This window comes from Tenrec ecaudatus, chromosome 4, assembly GCF_050624435.1.
Source record: "Tenrec ecaudatus isolate mTenEca1 chromosome 4, mTenEca1.hap1, whole genome shotgun sequence".
NCBI lineage: Eukaryota > Metazoa > Chordata > Mammalia > Afrosoricida > Tenrecidae > Tenrec > Tenrec ecaudatus.
In genome coordinates, this window is record NC_134533.1 from 90,506,647 (window position 1) to 90,520,243 (window position 13,597).

The following is a 13,597-nucleotide window of genomic DNA, read 5'->3' on the forward strand; positions in this document are numbered from 1 at the left end:
ACACAGAAAAGGAAGTAATCGACTTTTGCCCAAGTTCCAAAAGAGGTAGGAGAAGGCTCTGGAAAAGCAAACCATATTAGAAAAGAGACTTGGCCAGACAGAAGAGTAAATTAAAATTATACCAGAGAAAATTAGCAACCTATGAATAATCCCATGAAGCCGTTTCTGGAAATGACATGGAATAAAACCTCATGTCCCTGCATCATAGAAGTTCATAAGTGGGAAAGATTAAACCCAGACATCTCCAGTTGAGTTTCCTCCTGTAAATCTTGTAGGGTGCTCTCAGTACCCTGTGACCTCTCCCTTCTTGGAGTTCACTTGTCCAATTACTTGACATTTTTTAGATTAAAGACAGGCTCTTAGTATTCTTTAGTATTTCTCCTTCTGATTTGAATACATTTTAAGAGCAAAGACTATGTCTTATGGTCATTTCTCTTGCAACTACTCCAGTGACTGACTAATACACACTTTGCTGCAAAGTAAGTACTTGCAACTATTTGATATCTGGTAGACAGCTGACTCTGTAGCTTCCACATTTTCAGAAGCAAGGTCTTCTGAGTAGTCTCATAAAAATGCTTAATCCTAAAGGTGACTGATTGGAGCATTGTAAGATGCCATTGTGAAAAGGGCTAGTGTGCTAGCACCCTAACTGTCTTTTGAATCTTCTCTCAGACTCAAAAGGACAGACCCGCCACTGGTGCAGAACCAGATTTTCTATAAATAAGGCCTGCCGTGGCCCCACCAGACCTTTCGATACCAACTCAAGTCTGGTCGCGTTTACGAAACTCCTGAGATCACTAAAGTCTGAAGTAATCTCTCATGCCTCATTAACCTCCAATCTTTGAAGCAATCGCTAATGTGTAATAAATCTCCAGTCTCTGAAGGTTTAAGTCACACAGATGTGTTGTTCCAGATGAAAAATGACATGCATGATTTTGCCATTCTGTCATTCAACCCACACTTAGGCAATGTCTACCACGTTCAAGGCAGTGAAGTGGTCTCTTTCTCTGTGCCCTAACTGCTCGATAGGATAACGGAAAATAGGCTGCTGCACACAAAGAAAGTATAGTGGGATGGGAGCCATGTCCGTGGAAATTAAAGGCTTATTTTAGTGTTCCAGTAGACCAGGGGAATTTTGGCCATTGGTGTAAGGGTAAAGACTTGGAGCTACATCCACTCACTCATTCCGTGAAGGTTTATGTTGATGTTAGTTACTCTCTAGTTGTAGCCGGCTACATCTTATGGTAACATAATGAACCATTACTTCTTCTTGTACCATCTTCATGACTCTGGCAGGTATGAGTCCATCGTTACAATCATTGGATCACTACAGCTCACTGAGGGTTTCCTGTACCCTCACTGGCTCCCTACCAGACATGATGTCCTTTTTTAGGGAGTGGTCTTGCCTGATGACATGTCCAAACTAAGTGAGTTGGAGTCTTGCCACTCTTGCTTCTAAGGAAGCAAGACAGATGTGCTCATTCTTTGGGCAGTTCACAGTACTTTTTAGAGAACCTGTAATTCTCTCGACACTGTACTGGAATCCAGAGCTATAATGACAAACATCCTGAGCCACATGCATGGGACCTGTACAGAGAAGGTAGAAGCATGTACAATTAGACATTAATATGTCCTTTCTTGAACCAGGCATTACTTGTATGCAGGCATTAGGATGGCCAAGACAGGTTGAGTTTAGTGATATGCTTGTTACTTTAAGGTGTGTCCTTTGGTTGGCTAATAATAGTGTTTAAGACATAGGGTTTAGGGTTAAAAGACTTGAGTTCTACTCTACCTTGTCTTAAACATATGACCTCAGCACAATATTCGTTCTATGTGCCTCAGTTTCCTTATCTATAAAATTGAGATAGTAAAAATGTTTACTCTCTGGAATATCATCAAGAGCACATAAAATAGCTCTCTGTGCCTTAAACTTGCATTTCTTCCTCCTGGAATTGTCCTTCCGATCTCCCCAGCTCTTCCATGTGGGCTTTGTTGCTTCTGAGCTAGATGGCCGCTTGTTTATCTTCAAGGCTTTAAGACTCCAGACACTATATCTTTTGATAGCCAGGCACCATCAGCTTTCTTCACCACACTTGCTTATGGGTGATACCGAGAGAGTGGAGGGAAGGTGAGGTAGAAAGGGATAACTGATTACAAGGAGCTGCATATAACCTCCTCTCTGGAGGTCAGTCAACCAAAAAGTGGGTGAAGGAAGACGTTGGACAGTGAATGCTATGACAAAATAATGACTTGTAAATTATCAAGGGTTCATGAGGGAGGGGATAATGGGGAGGGAAGGGGAGAATGAGGAGCTGATGCCAGGGACTCAAGTGGAAAACAGATGTTTTGAGAATGATCATGGCAACAAATGTGCAAATGTGCTTGACACAATGGATGGATGGATGTATGGATTGTGATAAGAGCTGTATGAGCCCCCAATAAAATGTTTTTTTTTTAAGAGGAAGGCCCTCAATGAGATGGATGGACACAGTGGCTGCAACAATGGGCTCAAGCACAGGAACAATTGTGAAGATGCCATGGGTATAGGCGGCGTTTTGTTCTGTTGTGCATAATAAGGCTGATGGCACCTAACAACATACATACTGCAGTATGTCTCCTTTTATAGTTAGTTATTAAATATTTTTAATGAACTGATTTGGGTCGTGTGTGGATAGTAGGGTATCCAAACAGATGACAGCTGTCACTTTTTTTTTTAAATCCCGACATCTAAGCCCTATTCCTATGTTTGGGAAAGTCTACGCTTTATAAATCTCAGTGGGAAATGCCACCTGCCTCCAACATGGACGTCCCTATTTCCAACTTCCTCACAGCTCTGACATAAGCCCTTGAGCCAAGCTCCATGAATAAGGGGTCCCCTCCCAAACTTTGAATCAGAAATCAGGATTAAGAAGGAACAGCAAAAAATAAAAAGAAGGAACAGCGAGCCAAACTCCACTCTGGGGACGCATGGCAACAGCTCTGTGGGTCATATCCAGTTTCAGTGTCAGTGTCAGTTAAGGCTCCATCCAACAGTGAGCAGTGCAGGGATTCCAACAGTGTGATGGCCTGCGGCACCCATGGCTGTGTACCATGGGCACTGCCTTGGTGGCTTCACCACATTAGAGGTTTCAGGCAGCGTTGTTGGTAGCCTGTCCCTAAGTGACATGACACAAAACCCTCACCATGAATTCCTTCCTCTTTGAGGTAGCCAGAATTCATTTTTGTTACTTACAGCTGAGAACCTTTACTGAAATCATGCTGAAACATGTTTGTTTTCATGCTCTTTCTTGACAATCCAAAAGGTAGCAACATTAAACCATCTCCTAATTTGGTGTGGGGGGGAAACAATGAAATAAAATATCAGGGAACCATGACTGACTAAACTGTAATGACTTTGGCTGTACATTCAAAGCTCTAACTAATGAATAATTAAAATAACATAAAAATATTGATTTTCCCTTGAGCCACAGTAATTACTAAACCTAATTCTGGGAAACCCTGGGTTCTGTATTATGTAGCTGTTGATATGACCACAGTAACCAACAGACTCTTATACTAGTCCTGCCTTCTTAGCAAATGAAACAGATTGACTATGTGTTTATATCATTGTTTTCTCACTTGTTGTGAAATGCTTGATCCAATTAACAATATAGATGGGCTCCTCTGTTTAGGACATTAAAACAGTATTAATTAATTAACTAATTAATGGATCGATGCATTTTATTTACTGAGTATACATATAGGTTTCCACCAAGCAAGAGGCCTGATGTGCACAAAAGACCAATTATAAGCCACCTTTTCCAACCCCACTTCCACCAGCAAAGTGGCCAACCCGCCATGAACTCTGGTATGTAATGCCTCCATGCCTAGTCTCCTCTCACTCTGGCCATCTGCAATTCACTTTCCACAAGAAACCAGGCCATTATTTTAAAGCATTCATCAGGTTTTAGTACCACTCAGCTGTAAGGTCTTCAATGAATAAGAATTTATTCATTTATTCAAATGAAATTTGAATTTAAGGACCTGCAGACCTCACATGATCTCCTCGTCTTTCTAACCTTGTCTCCCTCCTCTCACCAGCCCTCCCACAATGCCCAAGCCATACCGCTTCTCTTTCAGATCCGAAAACGGTTCCATCTCTTTCTTAAACTAAAAGCCTTGCCACGTATGGGTCCTTCTCCTTGGAATGTTTTCCTGCTGCTGTTCATGCCACAAACCTCTACTTCTACTTCCCAACGGGCACCTTCTCTGATCAATCAAGACAGACTTCGATTTCTTAAACCAAGCATCTGATCATTTCCTTTTAGAATTCCTATCACAATCTATGCATTTAGATGTCTGTTTACTTCTCTAAAAGAAGCCCGGGTGGCATGGTAGTTATGTGTTGGGCTGCAATCCAAAAGGCCATCGGATCAAACTCACCAACTGCTCTGAGGGAGCTGGACTTTTCGACTTTCAGAAAGAGTTACAGCCTTAGAAACTCACAGGGGCAGGTCTACCCTGACCTGTAGGGTCACTATGAGTCAGCATCAATTCAATGACAGTGGTGACAATTTCTGGCTAATCCCATTTTGTTTAGTAAACAATGAAACTACCCAGTGCATGGGCCGCCAGGTGTGTCAGTGGACACCACGGCAGGTAATGCAGGTTGACTCACTTGGTTCCATGCCAAATTCTTGTTAGTCTGGGCTCGCTGCGTGTCGAGGCTGGACATTGAGACTACATCCTTGGAGTCCTTTCAGCTCACTGTTCTAGAAGATCTTCTGTCAGGCAGATACACCTAGGCCAGATCTGAGGGAAACACAAAACACTAGAAACAAGAGACCACAAATGTCTGCTCCATCTGCACGGGGGCCTCAGAAAGTTCATGGAAAACCTCAATTATCTTTCAAAGGAATTATTCCATAGACTTTTAAATATCCCTCCAGTATTAGCAAGTCCCTTTGTCAAGGCATTGTTGGCAGAGATCTCTGTTGGAGTCACTAGTTTCCTGGTTATTGAAGGCATGGTACTGAGAGACCCGTTTGCTCATCGGCTCATGGCCAGGAAAAGCAGTGCTGGGGTGGAAACTAGAGCTCCCATCCTGAGTGGGCCTCTCCTCCCTTATCAAGAGGTAAGAAGGTCACTGTAGAACAGGGGCACGTGTCAGTCCAATAAATGAAAATGTCAGCCTCAACTGATTATTAAAATGCCAAACTGAAATATAAAATAAAAACTAAACTGTTGTCATTGTGTGCCATTGAGTCAGTTGCAATTTTCTAACCCTTGAACAAGAGTCTGACACACTACCGGTCCTGCACCATCTTCACATGGTTGTGATGTTTGAGCCCGTTGAGGCTGCCACCGTGTGAATCCATCTCATGGAAGCAATCCCTCTTTTCACCTCCCTTCTACTCCACCAAGCATCATGTCCTTCTCCAGGACCTGGTGTCTCCTGACACGTCCAAAGCATGTGAGCCTAAGTCTTGCTGTCTTGCTTGTAAGAAGCATTCTGTACTTCTTTCAAGACAAATCTGTTGGGTCTTTTGGCAGTACACTTCCAAGAAAGGGGTTAAGGACCTACATCCCAGGCCCCGCTTACCTAACAGCACTTACACCCTTTTAGTCCTCAGCATTCATGACCCAGGGTCACTCCTTCTATAAGACCTCATTGCTTTTCCTGCAGTCAGGGATGGAGTGGTCTAGTGCCCTGCCCACCCCGTTATACCTTTACATTTTCAGTGTTGCCCCCTTGTGAGTAACCCCCAACCAGTTCAGATGAAGTGCCCCTCACCCCACACCGCCCCAAGTCAGAAGTCTACAATCAGGATTCCTCAGGGACTTCGTAGCTTTGCTCCCATTGCTGATCTGTTGCACTCCCCTCTTGGTGTACCCCTATGTGGGTTCATCAGACTAGCCGCATTCCCCACACTGTATATTCAGTGTTGTATTCTCTAGCACTCTCATCAAGGGAGAGGACATTGTGGCTTGACTGAGACCAGCCCTGCAGTCCTCTCTTTTGAGCTTCTCTGAGCAGGAACATCGCCCTCGAGGCTTGGTGCACTGGAGTGAGGTCTCTCTCTCTCTCTCTCTCTCTCTCTCTCTCTCTCTCTCTCTCTCTCTCTCTCTCTCTCTCTCTCTCTCTCTCTCTCTCTCTCTCTCTCCCCAGTGGAGACATAAACAATACCCTCCTCTTGGGGGATTAGTGCCCTGGTCCCTTAATGCTGACTTTTTTCTTCTCTCAACCCTCTGTGGGCTGTAAAGGCATATGTGGGGGGTCAGGTGGAAACGTCTTTCAACACAGGGTCTCTTGCTTTCTGATGGTCGGACCAGGATGCAGTTGCCTTGAGGCTCACTTCCTGCAAGACATTCCCAAGGAGAAGCTGCATGAACCTACCCCGATGCAACCCTGGGTGCTAGAGCAGCTGCCCATTCTGAGATGCTTACATGTTCACTGATTCAGCTTTCCTCCTGCTGTCAGCATCATAACGTGTGTTTTGTGAGATGGAGGAGGACTTTGTGGATTGGTGTCGGACATATGGGTTAATGTTGGACTTGTGGGCTTGGGCAGCACTGGGTTGGGATGTTTTTTTGATGTGCACTTAACCTTTATATAAAATTCTCTCTTATTCATGATTTTCTGTGGATTTGTTTCTTTAAAGAACCCACACTAACACATTCTGGTTTACATACATAATGGAATACTACACAACCATAAAAAACAGTGATGAAAAGTGAGAACTAGAAAGGTGAGGCTCATTGAGCCAATTATCTCTCCGCCCTTCAATTAACCCCACATGTGTGTTTATCAGCCAGGTTGCCACAATAAACTGGCTACCTCACAGTTTTTAATCCATTCATCTATTGATGGAAATTTAGGCTGTTTCCAAGTTTTTGCAATTGTGAACTGCACAGCGATGAACATTGGAGCACAGATGCCTGGTTGTGGCCTGTTTCTTTTTTCTTCTGGGTATATGCCCAGTAGTGGGATTTCTGGGTCATAAGATAACTTGATTTCCATCTGCTTTAGATTTCGCCAAATAGCTTTCCACAATGGCTATATGTATCTACAAGACCACCACCAGGGAATGAGAGGTCCTATCTTACCACACTCCCTCCAACATTTGTTGCTTTCTGATTTTTTGAATTGGGCTATCTTTGAGGGTGTTAGGTGGTATCTCATAGTTGTTTTGATTTGCATTTCCCAATGACTAGTGATGGGGAACATTTTCTCATAGGTTTAATGGCCATTTGGGTTTCCTTCTTTGGAAATCTGTTCAAGTCTTTTGCCCACCTCCTCAGAGGGCTCTTCTTTTTTGTTTTTTTTTTCTTGTTGCAAGATTGCAGGGTTATGTGGATTTTAATAATAAGACCTTTGTCTGATATGTCATTCCTAAATATCATTTCCCCAGTCTGTGGGCTCTCTTATTACTCTCTTGATGAAGTCTTTCGATGAAGACAAGTGTTATATCTTGTAGCAGTTACATAGTCTGGTGTCAGTTTGAGACTATTAAGAGGGAAGGGGTGGGGCCTGTCAATCAGGTCGCAGCTTGATGACCTTATTTGGAGGCGCTAAGGAGATAAATAGCTCACTGGAGGTGAGACACATACTCACTCCCTGGGAGAAATTTTTGTTGACAAACCACATGGAGCTATGCCAATGGAAGCCAGAGCCTTGGAGCTGAAAGAGCCATGTGGAGACCCATGCCAGCGGTTAAGATGCTTCCACGGTTATTAGGTCCACAAGACTTTCCACCCACTGGACTGTGATCTTCCTGCATTCAGCATCATTGCATGTGTTGTGTGAGTCTGAAGAAGAATTTACAGATTGGTATGGGACATATGGGCTAATTATCAGACTTATGGACTTGATCTGGACTGGCTGGAATGTTTCCTTAATGTAAAACAGTTCTTTATATAAAGCTTTTGTGTGTGTGTGTGTGTGTGTGTGTGTGTGCCTATGAATTTGTTTCTCTAGTCCACCCAGACTAACACACATCTTTAGTATGTCCCACTTTCTATTTTATCTTCTTCTGAGTATATATCCTTCATTACTACTTGTAGCCCATGTAGTCCCTGCTCTAAGGTCCTTTGCTTTGTCCCAGTTTTTTCATTGATGATCCTGATAGTTTTGGGTTTTACCTTGAGGTCTGTGGTCCACCTTGGATTTGTTCTTGTGTATGGGGTGAGGGTCTTCTGCAGATTGATATCTAGCTTTCCAGCACCATTTGTTTAGAGTCTCATGCTCTACTGACTGAGCTAGCCCAGCAACCACACCCAGCACCGTTTGTTTAAAAGGGCATCTGCTTCTCATTTGGTATTGTGGGGGCCCTTATCAACGATCAGTTGTCTATATGCTGCTCTTTTTATTTCTGGACTTTCTGTTCTTATCCATTGGTCTGAGTATCATTATACCAGTCCCATGCTGTTTTGATAACTGCGGCTCTATAATAAGTTTTAAAGTCAATTAATGCAAGCCCGCCCACTCTATTTTTCTTCTTGAGGAATTCTTTGTCAGTTCTGGCTTCTTTCCTTTCCTTTCCATATGGAGTTGGTAGTCAGTTGTTCCTTTTCTTTGAAAAATGTTGCTGGTGTTTGTATTGGGATTGCATTGAACCTACATAGTGCCTTAGGTAGGATTGACATCTTTGCAATACATTGAGCCAACCAATCCACCAGCATGGGCTATTTTTCCATTTGTGATTTATACAGGTCCCTTTTGGTTTCTGGTAATAATGTCCAGTAGTTTTCCTTATACAGCTTTTTTTGGGAGGAGCGGGGGTTAGGGGGGGTTAGGTATATCCATAGAATCTCAATTTATGCTTGGTTATATTGAAGGATACTACCTTCTTGATATTTTATCCTGTATCCCCATCAGTTGTATATAGCAATCCAATTGACTTCTACCTATTGATCTTTTATCCCGTCACTCTAGCATATTCCTCTTTCACTTCCATCATTCCTGTTGTGGAGCCTTTGGTGTTCCTAATATATAAAATCATATCATCTGAAAATAATGATCATTTCATTTCTTTCCTCAGACATATACCTTTGTTATCCCTCTGTTGTCTTTTATTATTAGCTAGGACCTCCAGGATGATGTTCAATAAAAGTGGGGACAAGATGCATCCTTATCTGGTTCCCTTTTTCAGTGGGAATGTTTTAATCTTTTCTCCTTTGATTGTAATGCTGGCTGTTGAATTTTCATATATTACTGTGTTAGTCCTGGTTGACTAGAGAAACAAATTCATAGATACTCATATGCATATAAGAAAGAGTTGTATAAAAGAGCAGTTGTATACTGAAAAACATCCAGCCCAGTCCAGATCAAGTCCATAAGTCCAATATTAGCCCATATGTCCAATGCCAATCTATAAATTCCTCTTCAGACTCGTATAACACATGCATTGACGCTGAATGCAGGAAGATCACAGGCCAGAGAGTAGAAAGTCTTATGGATCCAGTGAGAGTGGCAGCATTTCAGTGCTGGTGGGCTCTCCATGTGGCTCCTCCAGTTCCAGAGCTCTAGTGAAGCTCCATGTGTCTTGTCAAAAGGCATTTCTCACAGAGCGAGTGTGTGTCCCCGCCTCCAGCAAGCTATTTATCTCCTTAGCACCTCCAAATGAGGTCATCAAGCTGTAACCTGACTATCAGGCTAAACTTCCCCCTTCATTCTTTTTTTTTTAAATCATTTTATTGGAGGCTCATATAACTCTTTTGTTTTGTTTGTTTGTATTAATCATTTTATTGGGGGCTTATACAACTCTTATCATAATCCATGCATTCATCCATTGTGTCAAGCATATTTGTACATTTGTTGCCCTCATAATTCTCAGAACATTTATTTTCTACTTGAGCCCTTGGTATCAGGTCCTCATTTTTCCCCTCCCTCCAAGCCCCTCCTCCCTCATGAACCCTTGATAATTTATAAATTATTATTATCTTGTCATGTCTTACACTGTCCGACATCTCCCTTCCCCTTCACTCTTAATAGTCTTAAGTTGACAACAGATTATATAACTACCAAAGACCTCCCCCCATTGTCAGCTTGACACTTTCACACAACTCTTTAGCCATATATAATTTTCAAACCAACAATAATAAAATCATGTCTGTACCTAACAGGATAAAACTAAAATGCATGCCATTCAATACGTGCCATCCTCATTTAAACATAATATTCTATAAGTGAGCAAAAGAAAAATATTCTATACTTATGTGAACACCTATACCTCAATCCTATAAGCCTATGAATATATTCCCCCACCTATAAAAGTTTGTATGCCAGCCACTTCTTGCCTTCATCCATTTTGGGTATCCAATTTCTATACTGCCTACTTACATCAACCCAGTGCTCTGAGGAGACACTCATATTCTTTGATGTGAAGAGTCTTCGTTCCAATTGGAACCTTGTGAAGTCTGCATCCATAAGCAAAGTCAGATCAGGACAGGCCATCCATAAAGTCATCAGCAATATGCACCAGTTCACAGGGTCAAATATCTTCTCTTCATCTGGTCGGGTACTGATCAATTCAATGTGTGCTGCCTCATTTAGCCTCACCAAGGTGCCCATTGATTGCCTCGCCTTTAGACCATGGGCACTGTCACAAATTCACAATAACCCTAGCCCCCTTGTGCTATATCATGAACTTCAGACCAGCCAATCTGTTCTTGTATTCTCCTCTAGTCTCTGTGAATCAGGTCCATGATTGTGTTATTTGTGTTTGTAACAGAAGGCCCCTTTATAATAGGTTGCTGGACAACTCTCAGTTCTCCTTTCCTTACATATAGTCCCAATGTAGATATAGGCTATTATCGTGGTGTCCCTGTGAGGAAGGTGTTCTGATCAGGAGGTGGTATGGGAAGGGTCAGTGGAATCCCGTGTTCACTGGCTATCTTGCCAGGGGCAGGGAAGGTTGCCAAGTAACCCTGAATTATGAGCCCCAATTCATGTGTCAGGAAAAGGAGCCCTGTGCTTTCTTTCTCAGAAGGTAATGCAAAGAAGTCTAACAGCTCTCTGGAACTAGCTATACCATGAATTAGTGTTGTGTCGCTGTCTCCCTGGAGGCCAGCTCTCTACATAGAAAGCTGCAATTTTACGTGGTGTGTTAAAGGAGGCTGTGTGTTGTTGAGATGAAGGGAACAGGTTCCACAGGTTATCATGGTTGAGGTAATGGAGGAGTAGAGTGCATCTTCCAGGGTCTCTTGTCAACCCTGTGTATTATGTAGTGTTTGGTGGCATGTTGTTTTTCTGCCTGGTAGTCTTATAGGGTGTCTGAGAGGGGTGAACTTCAGACTAGAGGGATTATTTGGTGTCTGGTATGGTTGTGAGAACTCTGTTCTTGTGACTGAGTTAATTATATTGAGAGAATGTACCTCTGGTGGATCAGGTCATCGGGGATTTGGATGGTGGAGGTGGCCAAGTGGGGGTGGAGTGATATGATCTATTCCTGTACCTATCTAAGTAGCCTAGGGGAGTGGAGTATAGAGAGCAATGTCTTATGTGGATGGCTTGGTTTGCTGACATATAATTGTGTGGTCTTTGAACAGTCTTTCAAAGACTCTGTTAAGCCCAACCTGGTAAAACCTGGTTTGGGCCAAGGCCTAGGACTTTAAACTCCTGGTGAGTTTTCCTGATTTTTTTGTTATAGTTTTGTTAATGAACCAGGTGTGTGCTGGCTTAGGTTCAGCGTTATAACAAGCCTCGGAATGACCTTGTTTTTAAAGGTTGTTTTGGGTTGTTTGTTTGATTTTTAGGAGTTTTCGGGGTGTCCTGGTATTGGGTCTGTGCCATGCTGCCCCCAGGAAAAGGAGATTAGATTGGCCAAGTGGGGTTGGGGGCTCACTGGGTCTGAGTTCTCCAGGCTGCCCTACTGGCTCACTCCTGAGAGGGTCCATAGCTGTGCTCTGGAGATCTGCGATCTGCTGAGGGCAAATAGCCCAGGGGCTCTCTGATTGCCAAGGGGAGCCGAGAAGGGAGTGCTGAAGTGAGCTCTCATGACTAGTTTTTGGTGGCTCTCTTTAGGCCTGGGATTACAGCACACTTGTGGGTCTTGGATCTCAGGAGCAGGAAGGGGTAGCAGACACAATCCCACTGGGCCTGGCAAGGGGTATGGAAAGCCCATGGGCAGACTTGGTGAACTTAGAGCATCACTGCATGCCCTTGAATCCTTTCATGGGTGAAAATTATAAGGGGAGGTCTTAAGCACAAACCCTAGGACTCTAGGATTCTATTACTAACACCCAGCCTCCCAATATTGGCCTCCTTACCCCAATTTTCTGATCTCACAACGAGAGCATCAGGCAGGTGATTCTACCTGGACGCCATCTTGAGACTCCACTCAAAGTGATTCCAGTTAGGCTTCAGTTGTAAGGTTCCAATTGCCTATGCACTGATTAATAGCACCTGGCAATTAATACTTTCAGAGATAATTGCTTCACATACACGGCAGAAGTCTGCCATGCTTGATCATTTCTTTCACAGTAAGTTTTTAACCGGAATGTTATTACTTTATGAGGCTAGTACACATCATGGAAAAATAAAACCTGCAAATATATTTTATAGGAACATACCAAATCAACACGTGAACTTCTGAACCTCATCCTTTAATTAAATAAATGTCTTTATGGGAAGTTGCTGGTTCTAGCCAGCAAGGCTCTTAAGTTAACGATTTTGGTTTTCGTCTATTAGGGTATTTAATTCTATCCGTTTGGGCAATTACCTATGCACCCTGTGTATTTCTGGGAAGCCCAGCATCTCTTTGTGAACATTTTAATGTGCTCCAGTGTGCATAAGTAGGACCCCGCTATAAGCAATGCCACTTTTCTCCTAGCTACCTATAGCTTCAGTGATAAAAATACACAGAAATGAGGTACTTAGGATGGCATCATCTGTGTTATGGTCCGAGAAATGATCAATAGCTTCTGAATGTCCCTTGCCTCTCCCCTCTCCTTTGAATTTCGTCTCCACCACTTTACTACAGACTTTCATTATCTCTCTGCATTACTGCAAAGCGACTGAAGTGGCATCCTTTTAATCTCCTTCCCCCTCTTCAGCCCAGCCGTCACCCTGTTTCTAGAGAAATAGGAAAGAAGCACCGCTCCCATTGCATCACTGTCTTGCTCACAAGCTTCAGGAACCCTCCAGTGCTGGTCAAAGGCAATAGAATGCCGGGTGTTCGTGGGCTTTAATAATGTCACCTGCAATAGTGTTCTGACCTTTTCACCTAATCTTCCCCTGCATGCATGTTATCATCCAAATATACTGTGCTGCTAGTGGTACCCTTACTCCCCTCATGGCCCCTCTCCTCTGAGTCTTCCTCCAATAATGACTGCCCACCTCGCCTGCCACACGGCTTGTCTCCTATCCCTTATGACCCGATTTATAGGAAATCATTCATTCTGCAAACACTTGTCAAGCATTCACCTTGTGCTTGGCACAAAGGATGGAAAGATCCGTGAGACTTGGCTCTGCCTTCAAGGGGCGCATCATGTAATATGGAACTTTTCTGAACTTAACTAATCACAAGAATCACTTAAAGGGTTCATTAACATATGTGTGTGTGTGTGTGTGTGTATTCCCACACAGATGCCTTGGGACCACCTCAAACCTTCCAAG